The following is a 23,028-nucleotide window of genomic DNA, read 5'->3' as shown; positions in this document are numbered from 1 at the left end:
GTCAAAAAACAACATGTGTACTACTGTTTCATGAGAAACTATTTGTTCTGTAAGCCTTCACCTGAAGTACAATAAAATATTAAAAAAAAAAAAAAAATTCCAGTGCTTAGCCCAAGAGTTTCAATGAATACTTGTTTCCCGGTTGAAAGATCCTGTGACAATGCAAATATCAAACATTAAAATAAGAAAATATATTACATATTTGATTAAATAGCACTGTTTGAAAATATTTTGTTTGTTTCTTATACTAGATTACCAAGCATGACTGAGCTTTTCAAGAGATATGGATTTTTTAAAACTTCCATTCAAATCTGAGTAACCAAAAAACACAAATGGGCATACAAAATGATATCTGCCTCTTTCTGCCAACAAAAGGTAAATGATTAAAAGACAAGAAGGCAGGAAGGGGCAGGAAACTTGAATGAATGGACACAGTTAACCCAGGGTGTACAGGGAAAGGGGGAGACAGCTAACACATTGCAGGGATTGAAACCATTTTCACAAAACAATTTGTGACAAAACAAATTTTTGAATAAGAAATTTGAGCTGTAAACTTTCACCTAAACACAATTAAAAAAAAAAAAGTTCAATGATTATATTCAGAAAGTTCAATGAGTCAGTTATAAGGACAATTATTTAGGTCATGTGAACAGCCAATCAGTTCAAAGAGGAATTTCCTGCATCCAATATATATGGATGTTCTGGTAAAGCTGCCAATTTTGGGTTCGTTAAATCCCTGCAAAAACGTAAGTCAGGAGAAGCCTCCAGCCTGACACCTGACCCACAGATTTTGGACTTGCCAGCCTTCACCACTGCATGAGCCATTTCCTTGAAATAAATCTCTCTCTATATATTTATATATACACTTCACTGGTTTTGCTCTTCTAGAGAACCCAGCCTAAGACATCTGGTACTGAGAGTGGTTCTAGAGAAACAAAATCATAAGGATGAGCTTTCTAAATTGGTTCTCAAGTCTGGCTAGTCTTAAAGGTGCTGATGACTCTGCCTCCAGTAGTAAACAGAGTTCTACTAAGCCATGGCATGAGAGGGCAATTAAAATATGCAAAATATCATCACCAATGGATCCAATATTTGTGAAAGACAAGGCTCTGAGTGATTGTATGTTTCATACTTTTCTACAATTTTGTCAGAATTAGAAGTATAAGGAAGCTGGTTGGTTGGTCCTACTTTCGCTAGACAAAATGGTAAAAGAAAAGGATGAACTCAAAGCTTCAGAGTCACAGCTCAAGTGCCACATACAAGACCTGAAAGTTGCCACTTGTACCTTGAAAGAAAACCTTATTTCTTGCAGTAACAGAACTGATATTGCCGAAAATGAAACCCAGAGTCTTACCATAAGTGTGGCTGAATTACAATGCCAATTACATTCCCAACTTCGAATAGTGCCTGAAGTTAAAGTGAAGACATTGATTGGGAAGAAATGGGATACTGAAACTTGTGATGGGGACACATGGGCAGATAATCAGGAAGCTGGGGACACTGAGCCTCTAAATTCCATTGAATCACTCCTGCCAGCAGAACCAGCCATCTTACTCCCATCTGAAGAGACTGCTACATCTTTGTTTATTAAGCCACCCTCCCAAGTAAAATCGTTCTCTCTTCCACCCCCATCTGATGAGATTAACCTAGCTATGTCTGAAGAGTCTTTGTCTGAGATACAGCCTAGGGTGGTGCCTGGGGCATTGCCAGGGAATCACCTGAGGCAGATGCCTTACAAGACATTCTTAATGTCCCTAGGACCCCCCCCTTGCCCATTTTTGCTTCTACACCTAAATCTAGACTTAAGTCCCAGCAAGCACCAAGAGATGAAGTACAAAGTGTGACCCATTAGGAGGTATGCTACATTCCCAAAGAACTATTTGATTTTTCTAATATATACAAACAGAAACCTGGGGCAATGTGTGGAAATGGCTGCTAAGAGTGTGGGATAATGGTACAAGGAAAACAAAAAAGTTGGATCAGCCTGAGTTTGTTGATATGGGTCCACTGAGCACAGACTCTTAATTCAATGTTTCCGCTCGAGAGTTTAGAAAAGGATCTAATAGTTTATTTGGTTGGTTCACTGAAGCATGGATTAAGCCATCGCTAATCTGACCTACACTAAATCAAGATGAAATGCCAGACTTGCCTTGGTATACTGTAGAAGAGGGTATCCAAAGACTTAGGGAAATTGGCATGTTAGAGTGGATTTATCAGGTTAGACCCATAGACCCAGCCATGGAGTGCCCAGAGGACACACCTTTAACCAAAACGGTGAAGAACAAATTTGTGAAGGGAGCCTCAGCATCCTTGAAGACTGTTCTGATTGCTATTTTATATAAGTTAGATTTGACAGCGGGAATGGCCCTAACTGAATTTAGACACCTAACTACAATGGGGCTTATTGGACACCAATGTGGTGGGGGCCAAGTGGCGGCACTCAGTCAACAAAGATAAGGTGGGCATGGTTATGGTAATGGACGGCACAGTTGAAGCAGTAATTAGAATAGTTTGAATTAAATGGACTTATGCTGTTGTCTACTTAGTCATGGTGTCCCTAGGAGTGAAACAGATAAAAAAATCTACTAAATATTTACTTGATCTGTTCAAGCGGGAAGAATTCTAGGTCAAGTAAACAGCAGTATAACTCAAATTGTCAGAATAGAGAATCACAACCCCTCCATCAATTCCCAGACTTGAACAAGTTTACAGATCCACAACTCCTTGAATGAAGGGGAGGCCAGGTCCTCTTGAGGAAGAACCCCACTACACTGCCAAAAATGTATACTAATAATCTTTCTTCCAGTCTTCTCCATTGGGATCTGCAGTCTTTTACAAGCATGACTATTCATTGGGGAAAAGGATATAATGAGATTTTTCCAGGACTACTGTACACTGGCTCTGAACTGACACTAATTCCAGGAGACTCAAAACATCACTGTGGCTTAACAGTCAAAGTCGGGGCATATGAAGATCAGTTTATTAATGGAATCTTAGCTCACGTACATCTCACAGTGTGTCCAATGGGTCCCCAAACTCATCCTGTAGTGATTTCCCCAGTTCCAGAATGCATAATTGGAATAAGCTTACTCAGCAACTGCAGAACTGAACCACCACATTGGATCCCTGACATGTGGAATAAGAGCTATTACAGTAGGAAAAGCCAGTAGAAGCCATTAGAACTGCCTTTACCTAGGAAAACAGTAAACCAAAAGCAATACTTCATTCCTTGAAGGACTGAAGAGATTAGTGCCACCATCAAGGACCTGAAGGATGCAGGGGTGGTGATGTCCACCACCAAAAAAAAAAAAAAAAAAAAAAAAACCCGCTGCTGTCAAGTTGATTCTGACTCATAGCAACCCTATAGGACAGGGTATAACTGTCCCATAGGGTTTCCAAGGAGCGGCTGGTGGATTAGAACTGCCAACATTTTTGTTAGCAGCCTGAGCTCTAAACCACTGTGCCACTAGGGCTCCAACATTCCCATTAAACTCACCTATTTGGTCTGTGCAGAAAATAGATGAGTCTTGGGGAATGACAGTGGATTATTCAAAATTTAACCAGGTGGTGACGCCAACAGCAGCTGCTGTCCCAGATGTGGTTTCATTGCTTGAACAAATTAATACATCTCCTGGTACCTGGTATGCAGCTATTGATCTGGACAATGACTTTTTTTCAATTCTAGTTTGGAAGGATCATCAGAAGCAGTTTCCTTTCAGCTGCAAAGGCCAGCAATACACATTCACTGTCCTACCTCAGAGGTATATCAACTCTCCAGTCCTATGCCATAATTTAGTCCACAGGGAACTTGATCACTTTTCCCTTCCAGAAGATGTCACACTGATCCATTACATTGATGACATTATGCTGACTGGACCTAGTAAGGAAGAAGTATCAGTGACTCTAGACTTACTGGTAAGACACTTTCATGCTAGAGGGTGGCAAATTAATCTGACAAAATTTCAGGCACCTCCCACCTCAGTGAAATCTCTAGGAGTCCAGTGGTGTGGAGCATGTCAATATATTCCTTCTAAAGTGAAGGATGTATTGTTATATCTGGCCACTCCAACAACTAAATAGGAGTCACAACACCTGGAGGGACTCTTTGTATTTTGGAGGCAACACATCCCTCATTTGGGTGTGCTACTCTGGCCTATTTATAAGTGACTGCAAAAGCTGCTAGTTTTGAGTGGGGCCCAGAAGAAGAGAAGGTTGTGCAACAGGTTCAGGCTGCCATGCAAGCCGCTGTGCCACTTGGGGCATATGATCTGGCTGATCCAATGGTTCTTGAAGTGTCAGCAACAGATACAGATGCTGTTTGAAGTCTTTGGCAGGCCTCTATTGGTGAATCACAGTGCAGACCTTTAGGATTTTGAAGCAAAGCTCTGCCTCCCTCTGCAGATAGCTACTCCCCTCTTGAGGAACGGCTTTTGGCTTGTTACTGGGCCTCAGCAGGGACTGGATGCTTAACTATGGACCACCAAGTCACTATATGGCCTGAGCTGCTCATTATGAACTAGGTTTTGTCTGACCCACAGAGTTATAAAGTCAGACATGCACAGTAGCACTCCATCATTAAGTGGAAATGGTATATATGAGATCGGGCTCAAGCAGGACTTTAAGGCACAAGTGAGTTACATGAGGAAGTGACTCAAATGCTCATGTTCCTCATTCTTCTCACATTACCTTCCTTCTCCTAGTCTGCACCTATGGCCTCACCGGGAGTTCCTTACAATCATTTGATGAGGAAGAGAAAACTTGCACCTGGTTTACAGATGGTTCTGTGCAATATGTAGGCACCACTATGAAGTGGATAGCAGCAGCACTGCAGCCCCTTTCCAGGACCTTCCTGAAAAACAGTGGTGAAGAAAATTCTTTCCAATGGACAGAACATTGAGCAGTGCACCTGGTTGTTCATTTTGCTTGGGAGAAGAGATGGCCAGATGTGCAACTGTATATTGATTCATAGGCTATAGCCAATGGTTTGGATGGATGGTCATGGAATTTGAAGGAACATGATCAGAAAAATTAGTGATAAGGAGGTATGGGGAAGAGTCATGCTGATAGACCTCTTTGAATGGGCCAAAGAAGTGAAGATATTTGTGTCTCATGTGAATGTTCAGCAAACGGTGACCTCAATCAAGTGGATAGGATGATGCGTTCTGTAGATATCAATCAGACTCTTTCCCCAGCCACTCCCGTCATTGCCCAATGGGCTCATGAACAAAGTGGCCATGGTGCCAGGGACAGAGGTTATGCATGAGCTCAGCAACATGAACTTCCATTCACCAAGGCCAACTGGGCTACAGCCACTGTTGAGTGCCCAATCTGCTAGCAGCTGGGATCAATGCTGAGTCCCCAATATGGTACCATTCCTAGGGGGGATCAGTCAGCAACCTGGTGGCAGGTTGATTACACTGTACCACTTTCATCGTGGAAAGGGCAGCATTTTGTTCTTACTGGGATAGACACCTACGCTGGATACAGATTTGCCTTCCCTTCATCCATTGCTTCTGCCAAAACTACCATCTGTGAACTTACAGATTGCCTTAACCACCGTTATGGTATCCCATACATCATTGTCTCGGATCAAGGAACTCACTTTATAGCAAACGAAGTGAGGCAATGGGACCACACTCATGAAATTCACTGGTCTTACCATGTTCCCCATCATCCTGAAGCAGCTGGCTTGATAGAATGATGGAATGGCCTTCTAAAGACACAATTAGGGCACCAGCCAGGTGAGAATATCTGAAGCATTGGGGCAATGTTCTCCAGGAGGCTGGATATGCTCTAAAGCAGCATTCAATGTATGGTGATGTTTCTTCTATAGTCAGGATCCATGGGTCCAGGAATCAAAGGGTGGAAATGGAGTGGTATGACTCACTATTACCCCTAGTGACTCACTCTCAAAATTTTTGCTTTCTGTCCCCATAACCCTATGCTCTGTGGGTCTAGAGGTCTTAATTCCAAAGGGATGAATGTTCCTACCAGGAGACAGAACACAGATTCCATTGAACTGGAAGTTAAGAATGCCATACAGCCACTTTGGGCTCTTCATGCCTCTGGATCAACAGGCAAAGAAGGGAGTTACTACATTGGCTCGTGTGATTGATTTGAATTACCTAGGAGAAATTGGACTGATATTACATAATGGAAGTAAAAAAAGAGTACGTCTGGAATAGAGGAGATTGCTTAGGACGTCTATTAGTACTACCATGCCCTGTGATTAAAGTCAATGGAAAATTACTGTAACCCAATTCTAACATAACTAATAATGGACCAGACCCTTCAGGAATGAAGGTTTGGGTCACTCCACCAGGCAAAGAACCACAATCACCTGAGGTGCTTGCTAAGGACAAAGGGAATACAGAATGAGTGGTGGAAGAAGGTAGTTCTAAATACCAGCTATGAACACATGACCAGTTGCAGAAATGAGGACTGTAATTGTTTAGAGTATTTCTTCCTTGTTTTGTTATACATGTATGTGTGGGTGTGTATGTGTGTATATCTCAAATATCTTTGTTTTCTTCCCTCCCTTATTCCATTACTTATTATAAAATATAAGATGTAAATGGGGTTACTGCATTTTTAGTTGTATGCATGTTAGTTGTACCATGTTGGGCGCAAGTATAAGTTTATAATTGTCTTTATTTAGAGATTATGTATGCTTTAAGGAAAGTGTGTACAGGTGCCAAGTTGACAAGGGGTAGACTGTGATGGTTAAGGTTACGTGTCAACTTTGCTAGGCCGTGATTCTCAGTGGTTTGGCAGATATGTAATCATCCTCCATTTTGTGATCTGATGTGAGCAGCCAATCAGCTGAAAGGGGAGTTTCCTTGGGGGTGTGGCCTCTATCTGATATATATGGATGTTCTGGCAAATCTTGCTCTTTCTCAATTCTGCATCAGACTTGTCATTCTCTGACTTCCGGTTCTTGGGACGTGAGCCAGCAACCTGCCACCTGAACTGCAAATTTTGGGATTTGTCAGTTCCCACAATCCCGTGAGCCAGCAGCCTTCTGCCTGACCTGCCAATTTTGGGTTCGTCAGCCACTGCAACCATATGATTCAGGAGAAGCCTCCAGCCTGATGCCTGACCTACAGATTTGGGACTTAGCAATCTCCACAATTGCATGAGCCACTTCCTTGAAATAAATCTTTCTATGCTATAGGGTCGCTGTGAGTAGGAATCAACTGAATGGCAAGGGGTTTGGTTTGGTTTGGTTTTATATATATTTACATATACATTTCACTTGTGCTCCTCTAGAGAACCCATTTTAAGACACCATCTATTTTTAATTTTGATTAGACTGTCAAAATATAAAACACAACAGTAGAGTCATTTCTTCCCTATGCACAAATAACAAAGTAAAGATCAATTTCAGGCAAAATTAATTCTGTTTTAACCACCTGGATATTTCCAGTAAACCTTTCTTTTTCTTAACTATTCAGATAATAGTTGTCATTTTCTTCTTTATTTCTGTATAAACATAATATTTAAGAGAATACTATTCTTCAGTAACATTTATCCACAAAAGAGTTAAGCTATGACTAGAGGAGACACATGAGACTAACAGGAAGTAGAAGTAGTGACTATAAGCTTATCAATAGATTGTTTACTGATCCCAGTAGAGTTTCAAAATAACATAGATCAGAGAATTATGGAAGTAGAGATATCTTTAAGAAACATGCTTTCAATAATGAGAAAACTATCATCCAGGAGAGTTAAATGATTCACCTTTCAGATCTATCTCAGGGTCAGTTAAGTGACAATGTCAACTGGTCTAGTATTTTTTCTCCCAAATCACACTGCCAGTACGTCTGCAGTGTTGTCATTATTTTACTATGTAGAAACATGACTTTGAAAGGAAAGCCATATGGAAAACCATTTATCTTAATATGGGTAGATATCTATTTACATTTAAGGAATAGTTACCAGATTATATTTAATTTTGAATTATTTATGCAAGCTTTATGCAATTTACATATCGATTACAAATCATATATTCTACAAAGGACAATAGGGAAGAATTAAGAGTTATAGAGAATCTTTCACCCTGATTTTCTTGGTTTGAGAACACTAAAGTAGGAATTAAACACAACAAATACTTATTATGTGTCAAGCACTCTGCTGAGTGTTTTGTGGTACACATAAACCTGATCCTCAAGAAGTTGGCAATCTACTAGATGGGGAAGATACAAGTATATAAATAACATCTACAAAGTTGTGTTTTGCAAGATGGATCGGGGGAGAAAGCGTAGAGGGATGAAAACCTGCTAAGAGGCATACAGGAAATACAGAAGGGAGTAAGGGATAGGGCAATTGATGGCGGAGGTGAGAGGGCCAGGGAGTGGCAGGCAAAAAAGAAACACTTCAGTTCAAACCTAAGAATTCTGGTGGATTGCTTTCTCTTCCTCTTCTACCCACCTACTATACCTTTTATGCATTAAAAAAAGAAAAGTGATAAAGTTCAACTACAAAGAACCTGCCGTAACATCAACTCCAACAAATTTTTCCCCTTCCAATATCTTGGAGAATGCCACTACCAAGCCCAAACCAGGTAATCATCTTAGATTTCTCCTTGGGTTATCAATTCCCACATTCCACCACTCAACTCTCAATAATTCTATCTCTAAAATAGGTCATTGTTACATGAACCATCCTCCATTCACACTTCACTGTTTTTGCTCTCCTCTTTTCTTTCATTTGGACTACTGTATCTGGATTTACCCTCTTCATACCTATACTCTGTTTCCCAAGATCCTACAGAATAGGATCCATCACCTACAGAATAAAATTTAAGCTAATTTACCTTTCACTAAAGCTACTTTATGATATGGTCCCTATCTGTCTCACCTATCACCACTTCCTTTCTCTCTACTTCCAACTTTATTCTCCAAGAATACAGAATACCTGTGGCTCCAGGAACATGCCATGGTTTTGCACCTCTGTGCCTTTTCATATGCTGCTTTCATGTGGAATTCTAGCTACAAGACAACGTTCTATTTAGACCACATGGTTGTGTTATTGAGTTGATGGATAAAAAAATGAATTTCTTGTAGTCCTTCTTGATTGGAATTTTTTAATGTCTCAAAAAGTAAGTGATTTGGTGGTAGCCGGGCACCATCTAGTTGTACTGGACTCTGGCTACCACCACTGACTGCTCTGACCAGGATCACAACAGAGGGTTCTGGACAGAGCTGGAGAAGGATGTAGAACAAAATTCTAACTCACAAAAAAAAGACCAGATTTACTGGCCTAAAGGAGACTGGAGAAACCCCGAGAGTATGGCCCCCAGACACCCTTTCAGCTCAGTGGTGAAGTCATTTCCGAGGATCACCGTTCAGCCGGGGAGTGGACAGCCCCATAAAACCAAATGGGACTAATGAGGCACAGCAGTCCAAGGACAAGGGCCAGAAGGCAGAAGGGGACAGGAAAGCTGGTGATAGGGAACCCAAGGTTGAGTAAGGATAGTGTTGATGTGTTGTGAGGTTGTTAACCATTGTCACAGGGCAACATGTGTACTAACTGTTAAATGAGAAACTATTTTGTTCTGTAAGCCTTCATCTAAAATGAGAATAGCAGCACATTTGGAAGAGGGTAGTCAATGTCACTGAACTGTGCATGTAGAAATTTTTGAAATGGTGTATCTTTGGCTATGTATATTTTCACCAAAAAAAAAAAAGGTGAGAAGGGAGAGGGTTGACATGTTGTGGGGTTGTTAACCAATGTCATAAAACAATATGTGTACTACTGTTTCATGAGAAACTATTTGTTCTGTAAGCCTTCACCTGAAGTACAATAAAAAAAAAAAAAAAGTAAGTGATTTGTTCTTCTAAATGGTCCTTAGATAGGTGGTCATTTGACAACTGCACATTGGCACTATCTTAGGAACTCAGATAATAACAACAAATAATGTATAATCTCTGCTATCAAGACAGAGTACAATATTCAGGACAATTTAGGAATTAAAATGATTTTAGTGAGGCCATTGTCTACAAACATAATATGATGTATTAATTATTGGTACTTAGCATGTAATAGCAACCTGATCAAAAGACTAAAGGAAGGAAGGAAGGAAAGAAGCAAGGAAAGAAATGAAGGAGGAGGGAAGGAAGGAAGGAAATGAGGGAAGGAGGGAGGCAGGGAGGGAAAAAGTAAGGAAGGAAGGACAGAAGGAAGGAAGGGAGGGAGAAAAGAAGGAAGGAACAAAGAAAGGAAAGAGAGAGTTTGAATTTAAAAGTCAGAGAAGTATGGTTTTCTCACATTTTTTTTAATCCAAGAAATGCTTGTACAGATAATATTTTATAAGAAAACACAATATGTAAAGGAAATATATCCATTCCTTTCTAAGATTACTGTTGTCTTAGATTCCATGATAGCAGTGAATTCATCTAACCCAAATATGACAGGAGATACTCTCTGATGATTATTTGCAACCTTTCTGCATCTCTCTTCTGAAAACCTTTACTGCTCTTCTGATTTGATTCTGTAATTGAAAATTAAATGGAAAACCATGCCATCTTAAAATCTCATGATTTTGAAGTTTGCATTTCTTTTATTTAACAGTGTTCACTGTCATCTTACATAGCTTGCTTTCAATCCATTGACCTTTAGGCAAGGCTCTGAAGCATTGCTCTCTGCTCAAGGCAGCATGCACTTATGACAACGAATCAAGGCTAGGTGTATGTTTCAGGTGTCTGCATTAGGTTCTAATTAGCTACTGTTTTGGAAACCTCCAATACTTTCAGAATCATAGCCCACCTTAAAATATTGACCAATATTTAAATGTACATTTCCCTGGCATTATAAATCCATTATTAAACTACTGTCTCATTCACCTCACCTACCACGGGAGTAATTCTTCTAAAAACCTGTGCTTCTCCCATTCTGTATTCACAATTAGGCATAAGTGGATAATGAAAACATAGTTTGTAACTATGTACATTTCTCTGTGGAGAATATTCAAAGGTTTTTATTTTATATATTCAACATTTAGTAATGCTGAGTTTTTTTTTGCACCAGAGACTAATGCTCACATATTTACAAAGCTTTACTGAGGTAGAGGAAACCCTGGTGGCCTAGTGGTTAAGAGTTTGGCTGCTAACCAAAAAGTTGGCAGTTCAAATCCACCAGGCAGTTGGAAACTGGAAACTCTATGGGGCAGTTCTACTCTGTCCTATAGGGTTGCTATGAGTCAGAATCAAGTCAACGGCAGTGGGTTTTGTTTGTTACTGAGGTAGAGAGAAAGATAATTTGAGTGGACAATCTTTCAATTCTGTCTTCGTTGTCTCTACTCTTCTCTATCCAGTGTTCATGGTTCCTGACCTGCTTCCATGTCAGTCATTAAATATATCATCGATTCCATCATTTTCTCTACCACTGTAGGTCAATTATTCTTATACTTTTCCTTCAAGAACACATTTGCATGAATGGTATTCATATTCACTCTCTTATTTATTCCTTCATTATTTCACTCGTTTACTGTACTATTAAAATGTTTTACACTATAATCAAAGCATGAAAGACAAACTAGTACCATGAAAAGACCCTGGATTACATACTAGAGACCTGGATGCAAGTTCTACCTTTGTCACTAATTGTGTTAGCCTAGCCGACAATTTAGCATTCTTGGATCTTAGCTTTACTCATCGAGAAATACAAGGATTGACTCAGTAGTCTCTTACCTTAATGAGGACACAGGTATCTTACAGAATCTGATGACATCTATGGACTTACTCTCAAAAAAAAATCCTCATAAACACATACACACAAAATTTTTCATTAGATTTCTCGGGACTCATGGAATTCTAGAAAACCTGTGGATGTATGCTTAGGGGCTCCATAAGCTCCTGGTTAAGAACCATTGAACTAGATGCTCTCTACCTTTAGAGTTAAATAGAGCCTTGCTTCTCAAAGTGTAGTTCACAGGGTAGCAGTGTCAGTATCTGGGAGCTTGTTGGGAATGCAGAATCCCAGGCTTCACCCCAAACCTAGTGAATCAAAATCTGCCTTTTAACAATATTCGCAGGTGATTCACATTAAAGTTTGAGAAGCACAACCATCAAGTTTAAGAAAATGTCATGCAAAACTGGAAGGAAGACATAATTATCAGGATGCAGTAGAGGAACTTCCCTTTTCTATCCTCTCCTTCATGATCTCCCAAAATACAGACAAACCACAGCAAAGGTTTTTAATCTGGGACTCACAGGTCCATGGGTGAACTGACATTCTTCCAATAAAAGAAACTTCTAAGACTCCAGGTTTTGTTTTATTCACGGAGGAAGCATTTCTTCATAGTATGTTATATTTGTGTTATATTGTGTTCCAGGCGTGATTAGTTGATGCCATTTATCCAAGCAGGGCTTATGGGAAGAGAAGCTGGTTCAGGAAGAAAGTGTGAGTCTCCTCCTATGAATGAATACAAGGGCAGGCTGTTGTTTTAGCAGGGCTGGAGTAGCTGGCATTACTTAACCATGGTTAAAGATACATGGTTATTTGGGGAAATGGTTATTCTTCAAATAATCACCACTAATATGGAGTCCCTAGGTGGTGTAAAGAGTTAAGCGTTCAATTTCTAGCCTAAAGGTTGGCAGTTTGAACCTCAGAAGACAAGCCTGGTGATCCGCTTCCAAAAGATCCCAGCCTTGAAAACTCTTTGGAGCAGGTGTACCCCCAACACATGGGCTCGCCATGAGTCAGAATTGACTAGATAGCAACTAACAACATCGCGGCTAATGGCACCACTGACAAAATAGGAAGAGAAAAACCCAAGTTAGTTTGGCTATGTAAAAGTAACTCTAATGGTATCATTTATGTGAACCACTTAGCATTTATGCCTCATAATCATGCAGTACAATAATAATTATGCAATCCATGGACGGACTCAATGAATCAGATTAACATTCTGCTAGGTTTCACTTAATTACAATAGCAAATTACATATATATAAACATATATTTTATATATACATATAAAATTATATATACATATATTCTTCACAGTGGAGCCCTGGTGGCATAGTGGTTAAGAGCTTGGCTGCTAACCAAAAGGTTGGCAGTTCAAATCCACCAGCCACTCCTTGGAAACCATATGGGGCAGTTCTATTCTGTCCTATAGGGTCGCTGTGAGTTGGAACCGACTCGATGGCACCTAAAAACAACATTCTTCATAATTTGTGACCTTGCAGTATGGCAATCTGCTCAGAACCATTCAAAATTAGGGAAAATTCAAAATTAGTTAAAAAGACATCTTGACAATGAAAATGAGGTTTTGTATATTCAGCTATTTAGTATTTACATATGATCTCTATTCTCAAGTGTAAATGCTCTGGCTCAAAAGATATAAGATACATTTAAAATCATAATATTTCTTTGCAGAAGTTAGTCTTGAACTTTGATATTATATCTGCCTTAAATTTAAGATTACTTTTGAAGTTCTGCTGTGTAGAGGCCACACTGGTCTGCAAAACTGTGAGCTCCTTTATTTCCAAAATGACCTTTTAAAATGGAAGAAACTAAATGTATTAAAAGCATGGGAGATATAAGGATTAATGGATAAGAGGAAACCAAATGAGGTAGAGTAGAAAATAAGGTTATGGGTAACAAAGGAGGTAAAGATGAGATAAACACAGTATGGAGCTTTACGTAAAAATACGGTGATATTTATAAGGCCAAGAAAAGAAATAGGGGAGGATACAACACATTTGTAAAGTGTTCATGCACTTTTTTCATACTAATAGTAGTCAGTTAATAATGCTTCAAAAATAAGATCCCTTTCTTCCCTTCCACCTCTCACTTTCTCTCTCTCTCCTTCCTTTGTATTGTAGTGCTTCTTGGTTTCTAGAAAGAACATAATATATTGGAAGAAATGGCTGCATCATTTTCTTTTCAATAAAGATTTTTTATCTTTAGTAAGTCTATGGCATCATGTGAAGGAATCAAGTTTATGGTTACTCATCCCTCTCTGATCAGAGCTTTTAGAAAACTTGTAGCTTATCTGCCTAGATCCTTTTATTTAAGCGATTTGCTTATCTCTATTAACTAAGCCATTGGAACCTTGGAGTTACCAATCCATTTTTTTCATGCGTATGCTTTATGAGTTATGGGCAGTTGCTGCCAAATAGATCTTTGTTACAAACTTAAAAGTTGAAGAGCACAGAAAATTCACAGCTGATTTCTTTCCTTGCCTCCAGTTCAGAATTTTGGTAACTTTCTTTGCACCTATTAAAGCAAGCACCCTAGGTTAAACGTAAGGATAAGGTTTGGGTCCAAGGAGGCATAATTTAGTGCATAAGGATGTAGGTGATGACTTCCTAACCACAGGACTAAATTGTCCCATGAGTAGTAAGGGTCTGATACAGAATCGTTCCGTTGCATCTCAAATTGATTCACGCCAGTTGATTCATTTGCTAATTTTCACATGCTAGTTTAATAGATATTTGTTAAATAAAGATAATAATTCAAGCAAATAATGTAAGAACATGCATTGTTTCTTACTCTATGTGACATATACTTTACACTCCACTGAGGTATTATTGATTTATTATTTATTTTTTCTGCCTTCTGTGCTCTGCAGTTTTGATTTCATATTAGATAACAATTACTGAATAAAGCAGAGACTAAGTGGGTAATAGGGTTTTATAGTGCCTAACATAATGTCCTACACAATTATCATTTAATAATAGTTATAATGATGATGTATTCCTCTACTGCTTTTAACAGTTAGTATTGATGATGTATTTCTACCCTTTCCAATCTAGGTGCAGAAATTGCCTCTGATCTGTGCATGCTTCATTCTGAGGGCTGATGTGCTAAAGAAAGATGCCAAAGGAGGGTCTAAGGATAGAAAAAATCCCCAAGGATCAGGTACTAAGATGAGAATAAGAAGAGAATACTGGAAAAATACTACAAATGGAAGGAAGTCAGATTTACCCGGCTCATACAACTTTGTATAGGGTTTATCTTTCCTGTCTTTTTGTGTATGCTATGATTTCCCTCCCAACTTGAAAGTCTTTTTGTTTTAGAAGTTGTCATTTTCTTAATTTGGAATATTTAAATAAGTTAAGCATGCATGCATATTTGTGAATGTCTATGTATTTGGGTATATACTCATGTATGTGTATATTTATGTGTTAGTATATTTACAAATGTTATGTGTGCATATGTGCACGTACATTTGCTGTAAGTATATTTATACATGTATTTGTGCAGATATATTTGGCAGTGTGTGTTTGTGTGTACATAAGTATGGGTATATGTGTGCGGCTCTTTGAGTGTTAATGTATGTGTGTTTATGTTCTGATATGTCAGAAGAGAGATAAATTTGAGGAAGTGGATTATTCATCTATATAATTATCTAGTTTGAAAAAGGAAATTTCTAACATATTCTGTACTATTCAAACCTGGTCTATGTTAGTACTCTTTTTGTCTGCTTCCGGAGAATAATTTTAGGATGAAGGGAAATCAACTCTGGACAGTTATCCAGGGGTCTGGGCAATATCCATGCTAGGTAATTAATCGTGACTTGTATGTTTTCTAGACCCTGCCATTTTAATTGAAAGAGGAGTCATTTCCTTTTCTAAGCAATTTTATTCTATCCATGAATTGCTATTCCCTATTCTCAAGGTGGCTCTGTCTCACCAGCCAGGAAAATGCCCCTGTTTAATAGGGGAAGTTCACTAACTGTGTTAGCAGCTTTAATTAATGATCAAAAACTTCTCAGTGAGTATAGCAGTGAGGCCACATAAGCTAAAAAGTATTACATTTACTTTTCCTTCTGTGACAATGGACCCAATATATTCAAAATCTTAGAACAAAGATTAGCAATGGTTATGAAACTACTGATAATAAATGGGCTTTCAATATTCCTCACACCGTTACCAGTAGTTTGCTTTTAAACTTCTTTTCTTTTTATCTCCATAAGGTATAATTAATTATACAGAATTTCAACTCCCATTGTAGAGAGTTGAAAACCATATGTAACTGTTCTTAACCGGTTGGACTCTTTTTCCTGGTTAGCAGCATAGAAACTTCTTTCCGGGAATCACGAAATTGTCATGCCGAGTTGAACAGCATGCAAATTTGGCCTGAAGTTTTCTTACAATTGCTTTAATAATATGTACTGTTCATTTACTCCTCAGGTTGCCAATTGGAATAAAAGCATATTATCTCAGTAGGATGTGGTTATCTCTCTGGTTACATAGCCTGCACACAGACAGGGTCTGGCTTAAATCAGGAACCTGAAACTCTGTGAGACCACATGAATACGGAGATAATACTGAAATGACTTCCAGTTTTCATAACTCATAAAGGAGTTCCAAACATAGAAAATATGAGATAAATTTTATTGCCTATTTTTACCTATAGAGAATTATAGTATATTTCCCCCCACTACTTTTATTTTTAACATTGAAATTTACCAAATTATTTTCACAGAATCTTTTCAACTAAGTATCATGGAGAGTGTATTTCAATGAAGAACTAATGTATTCTAGATTTACTTGGATATTTAATGTTCAGTATACAGGCATATCTGAATATATGTGTGTATTTGTGTCTTCCCTATGTACCCTTGTTCCTTTCTCTGCTTCCTTCTTTCCATTCTTCCTTCCTCCCTCCCTCCTTCCCTTCCTTCCATTTTTCCTTGCATGCACTCTAACTACCATCTTTCTTTCTTGTGCTCCTTACTTTGCTACAAATATAAATGTAGTATGAGCAAAAACTTTTACTGACGGAATATGATAGAAAACATAAAATTATGCAAGAGTATACATAAATTAAGCCAAATAACTTTTTAAAAATGCATACTCCAAGGCTCTCTACAGTTATTACAGTCAAAAGTCTATCCTGAGCATCCCTCACAGGCACTGAAAAGAGAGAAAGTCTCATTCAATATGATCAGTAATAGAATCAGTATGACTCCTCTGGACAACAAAGTGTGAAAACACACATTTCTCCTGCAGATGATCATAAGACGACTCTATATAACATAGTAAACTAACTGGATTCTTTCTAATATCCTTATTTTAAATGTAATAATATATTCCATAAAGCTGAATGTGGATTGAAAACATATTGGTTAAGCATAGTTCAGTGAAAGCAATTCTAGAACGGAAGAGAACAATGCAGTTCTGGTGCATAGGTCTCAAGTATTTTGGGTTAGATCACTTACAAAATTTAGAATCTAAAAGGAAGGATTGCAAACTGGAAATGTTAGGGTCCAAGATGGGCCACAAATATGTTGCATGTCTCTTAATTGTTTAGTTAGTTAGTTAGTTTGAATGCCTTGGATCAGTGCTTCTCCACCTATCCGAAATGAAGTACTAGTTTTGTTTTTTAAATTTCTGCCCATAATGAGCCACTATACCGTATTTTTACACAAAACTCTCACCCTCTGAGTTTTGCCAGTAGTGCCCTCCCCCTCGTAGGCGCCCTCACCAGCGCTGCCATGCCAATCCTCTTCCACATGTTGCTGTGAAAAAAATTAGCTTTGCACAGTTACGAAAATACCTCACGGGGGCGGGGGAGAGCACAGCCGGCAAACAAATGCAGGAGGTGCATGTTATTTGTGTAAAAATACAGTAATAAAAAAGAAATTGCTAGAAAAATTAAAATTAAAAAAGACAAAAATATAAGCCCATATATTCTATTATTAGATTTAACAGACATAAATTACTTTCAACTTGCTACAGAATTTTCTAAATGCTTCCTCTCAATTTCTTTACTTATCATGGACCAGTTAGAGATATTCTGTGAAGCAGCCTTGCCCGGAGAAACATGCTTTGAGAAGCACATTTGTCTCGATGTGGCCCAAATTCTTCCATTACCCCAGCCCCCACCATAACCTTTATCCCAGGCCCACTTCATCCACTTACATTATAGGCTTGGCACCTGTGAGCCCTTAAATTTTCTACCAGTTATGCTACAGCAACAGTCAATTCTCCAAAAATGTTAATACACATAACTAAGTTGTTGACAAATACTGGATGGAGTACTACAAAGTTACAAAGTTACACTTCCTTACAAGTTACTAGGGTGTAAATATTCTATGCTACCTTGTAAGGGCACATGATCTGTGAAATAATTACTATGTAGTTGGTGTGGCAGATAATATCTGAACAGGCTGAGAAGCTGCACTAGACCACACTCTACCTTTGCGTGGAAGCAGTCTGCATCTGTATATGTTTTCCAGTCTTGAATTCAGCACATAATAACTTCAGCAAGTCATGCAACCTGTTTGAATTATAATTTTCTTATCTACTAGCCTAATCTAAAGAGCTTGTCCCAATAATTCTTCAGAGTTATTATAAAAATTAAATGAGATAATGTGTGTCAACACTTAAGAATGATGCAAATCTTATTTGCACTAATTAGGTTATTTGTTTACACACATGTATACAAATGTTCAAATTGCAAAGAATTCAAAATAAATGAAATAATAATCTATCAATCATGCATTGTAAGAAAGTGGCCAATATGTAGACCCACCTAATGGGAATTATCCCATTTTTCCATACTTGACTTTGTGTTTGTTTTTTATCCAGTTTACTGAGGTATAATTTGCATACATAAAATTCATCCTAATTAAGGGTAGAGCTCTTTAAACTTTGATAAATGCCTACAAACCACTAACATATATCAAGACGTAGAAAAGTTCCATCACCCCAAAAACCTAATATTACTTTGAAGTCAACCCCCACCTCCCACCCTAATCTCTGGAAACCACTGATCTGTTTTCTCTAAGTTTTGCCTTTTCCAAAATGTCATATAAATGGAATTTTCCAGGATGTAGCCTGTGGAGTCTGCCTTTTTTTCACTTAGCATATACACTTGTGATTCATCCATGTCGGTTCATGCATCAATAGTTCATTCTTTTTTATTGTTGAGTAGTATTCGATTGTATGAATACACAGCAGTTTGTTTTTTCATTCAGCAACTGATGGACGCTTAGGTTGTTTGCAGTTTTTGTCAATTAGGAATATAAATACTCATCATAGTTTTTTTATGTAGACATACATGTTCATTTTACTAGGGCAAACGCCTAGAAATGAGATTGGTGGGTCATATGGTATTTATATTTTTAACTTTGCAAGAAAACTGCTAAACTGTTTTCCAAAATGGCTGCACCATTTTGCATTCCTACTAGCAACATACGAGAGTTTCAGTTGCTCCACATTCTCACAGTATTTGAAAAATCAAATATTTTTGTTTGTTCTTGTTTTCCATTCTAATAGGTGTATAGTGTTATCTAACTGGTTTTAATTTGCATTAATTTCCCTAATAACTACCAATGCTGAACACCTTTTCACATTCTTTTTTGCCAAGCGTATATCTTCACTGATAAAGTGTCTGTTCAAATATTTTGCAGATTTTTAAAAATTAGGTTATTTGTGTTCTGATTATCAAGTTGTGAACACTCTTTACATATTCTAAATACCTTTTATCATATATGTGTTTTACAAATAATTCTTCCAGCCTGTGGCTTGTCTATTCATTTTCTAAAAATATCTTTCAAAGAGAAGTTTTCAATTTTTGTGGAATTCAACTTATCAGTTTTTTTCTTTATGGTTTGTGCTTTTGGGGTCTTACCTAAAAATGCTAGCCTAACACAAGGTAACAAATGCTTTCTCGTATGTTTCATCTAGAAATTTTACAGTTTTAGGTTTTACATATAGGATCATAATCCATTTTGAGCTAATTTTTGTATACGAAATGAAGTATGAGTTGAGGTTCATTCTTTTGCATATGTTCAATCATCCCAGCAGCATTTGTAGAAAAGATTATCCTTTCTCATTGAATTGCCTTGCACCCTTGTCAAAAAATCAATTGACCATATAGGTATTAGTCTATTTCTGTACTATTTATTTTGTTCCACTAATCGATATATTAATCTTTTTTGCTAACACAACACTCTCTTCATTTTTGTATCACACTTTTGAAAACCTTGAAATCAGAGAGTATGAGTCTTCCAACACTGGTTTTTTATTTTCAAAGGCCATTCTAATTTATCCACTTTGCCATATAAATTTTAGAATCGGTTGATTTCTAACACAAAGCCTGCTAGAATTATGACAGGGATTGAATTGAATCTATAGATCAATTTTGGGAAGAGATGACATATTAATAATATTATAGTAAATAAACACAGTATAGCTATCCACTTAATTAGATCTTCCTTGATATAGCTCATTTGTGTTTTGAAGTTTTCAGTATCTAAATTTTGCATATATTTTCTTAAAGTTATTTCTAAATTAGAAATGGTACATTTTTAAATAGCAATTTTCAAGTTTTCATTAGTAGTATATTGACATTTGATTTTTATATATTAAACTTGTATTCTGAAAACATCTAAACTTACTTATTAGTTCTAGTAGCATTTTCTATACAGGCTTTAGAAATTGCTACATAAAATTTGCTCTCTTTCAAAATTGTTTTGCCCTTCTAGTTCCTTCACTTTTCAATATAGAGTGATTTCTATGAAGAAAAAAAATGACTGCTGGAAATTTGATTGGAATTGCAATTAATCAATAGATCAATTTGAGGAGTATTGACATTTTAACAATGAGTCTTCCAAACCATGAACATAGTATAACTCTCCGTTTATTTAAATCTTCTTCAAATTTCTCCAGGAACATTTTGAAGTTTTCTCCATATAAACCTCCTACATATTTTGTGAGATTTATGTATAAGGATTTCATGAGATTGGTACTATTATAAATGGTACTGTTTTTTCATTGCATTCCCAAATGTTTGTTAGTAGAGAACAGAAATACAATTAATGTTTGTATATTGACCTTGCATTTTGAGACCTTGCTACACTTACTTATTAGTTTTATAAATTTTTTGTAGATTCTATAATATTTTCTATGTAGATAACCAAGTTATCTGCTGTAAGAAAGATTTTACATATGCTGTTTATTTCTTTTTCTTGTCTTGTTGCACTGGCTAGGACTGCCAGTATAATACTGAAAAGGAATGTTGAAACCAGGCAGTCTTACTTTTTTCCTGAACTTAGAGTAAAAGCATTTGGTCTTCCACCATTAAGTGTGATGCTGTTGTGTGCCGTCGAGTCGATTCTGACTCATAGTGACCTTATAGGACAGAGTAGAACTGCCCAATAAGGTTTCCAAGGCTGTAATCTTTACAGAAAGCAGACTGCTACAAATTTCTCCCACAGAGTGGCTGGTGGGTTCTAACTGCTGACCTTTCCAGTAGCAGCTGAACGTTTAACGACTGTGCTACCAAGGCTCCTTCAATGTGTTGCTAGCTCTAGGGTTTTTGTAGATGACCTTTTTCAGGTTGAGCAAGTTCTTTTTAATTCCTAGTTTGTTCAGAGATTTCATCATAACTGGATGATAGTATTTGTTAAATTATTTTTCTGTAGCATTTAAAATAATCATATGGCTTTTCTTCTTTAATCTGTTGATAAGGTGAATTGCATTCCCTGGATAAACCCCATTAGGAAATGATGTTTTACATTACTGCAATTATATATTTCTAGACTCCTTGGGTGGCACAAATGGCTAAGTCACATGACTATGAGCCAAAAGTTTGGCAATTTGGACACACCCAGCGGTACCTCAGAAGGTCACAGCCTTGAAAACCCTATGGAACACAGTTCTACCTAGACACACATGGGGTTGCCAACAGACAGAAACAACTCGACAATGGTGGCTAACAACAACAAGATTCAATATGCTAACATTTGTTGAGATTTATGAATCCAATTTCATAAGTCATGTTTGTCTGTGTTTTTTATTATTCTTGCAATGTATTTGTCTGGTTCTGATATCAGGATAATACTGAATTCATAAAACAAGTTGGGAAGTTTCCATACTTTCTATTTTCTGGAAAATATTGTAAAGAATGGATATCATTTTATTTCTTAAAAGTTTGGTAGAATTCACCAGTGAAACGATGTGGGCCTGGAATTTTCTTTGTGGGAAGGTAATGAGGAATTACATTTTGTTAATAGATATAAGTGTATTCAGGCTATTTCTTCTTGATTAACCTTTGGAAGGTTGAGAATTTCAAAGAATTTTTCTTTTTCATCTAAGTTATCAAACGAGTTGGCGTTATGTTATATGCAACATTCCTTTATTGTCTTTTTAATGGCTATGGAGTCTGTAGGGAAATCACCTCTTTTATACCGGACATTGCCAATTGTCATTGCTGGGAATGAATGACAGATTGAAGAGGAATGGCTCTGCATTCATCCTCAAAAGGAACATTTCAAGATTTATCCTGAAGTACAACGCTGTCAGTGATAGGATAATACCCGTACGCCTACAAGGAAGATCAGTTAATATCACTATTATTCAAATTTACACACTAACCACTAAGGCCAAAGATGAACCAATTGAAGATTTTTACCAACTTCTGCAGTCTGAAATTGATCAAACATGCAATCAAGATGCATTGATATTACCTGTGATTGGAATGCAAGAGTTGGAAACAAAGAAGTATCAGTAGTTGGAAAATAAGGCCTTGGTGATAGAAACGATGCTGGAGATCGCATGATAGAATTTTGCAAGACCAATGACTTCTTCATTGCAAATACCTTTTTTCTCCAACATAAATGTCGACTGTACATGTGGACCTTGCCAGATGGAATACATATGAATCAAATCAAATACATCTGGGGAAAGAGACGACGGAAAAGCTCAATATCATCGGTCAGAATGAGGCCAGGAGGCGGCTGCAGAACGACCATCAGTTGCTCATATGCAAGTTCAATTTCAAGCTGAAGAAAATTAGAACAAGTTCACGAGAGCCAAAGTATAAACTTGAGTATATCCCATCTGAATTTAGAGACCATCTAAAAAATATATTTGACACACTGAACACTAATGACTGAAGACCAGACGAGTTGTGGAATGACATCAAGGACATCACACATGAAGAAAGCAAGAAGTCATTAAAAAGACAGGAAAGGGGGACTCCGGCAAGATGGCGGTCTAGGCAGAAGCACCACGCCGTCCCTCCACAACAAAGATCCGAAAAACTAAGCCAAACAGAGAATCAA

The sequence above is a fragment of the Trichechus manatus genome, unplaced genomic scaffold (genome assembly GCF_000243295.1).
Source record: "Trichechus manatus latirostris isolate Lorelei unplaced genomic scaffold, TriManLat1.0 scaffold00017, whole genome shotgun sequence".
NCBI lineage: Eukaryota > Metazoa > Chordata > Mammalia > Sirenia > Trichechidae > Trichechus > Trichechus manatus.
Note: the sequence above shows the minus strand (reverse complement) of the source record.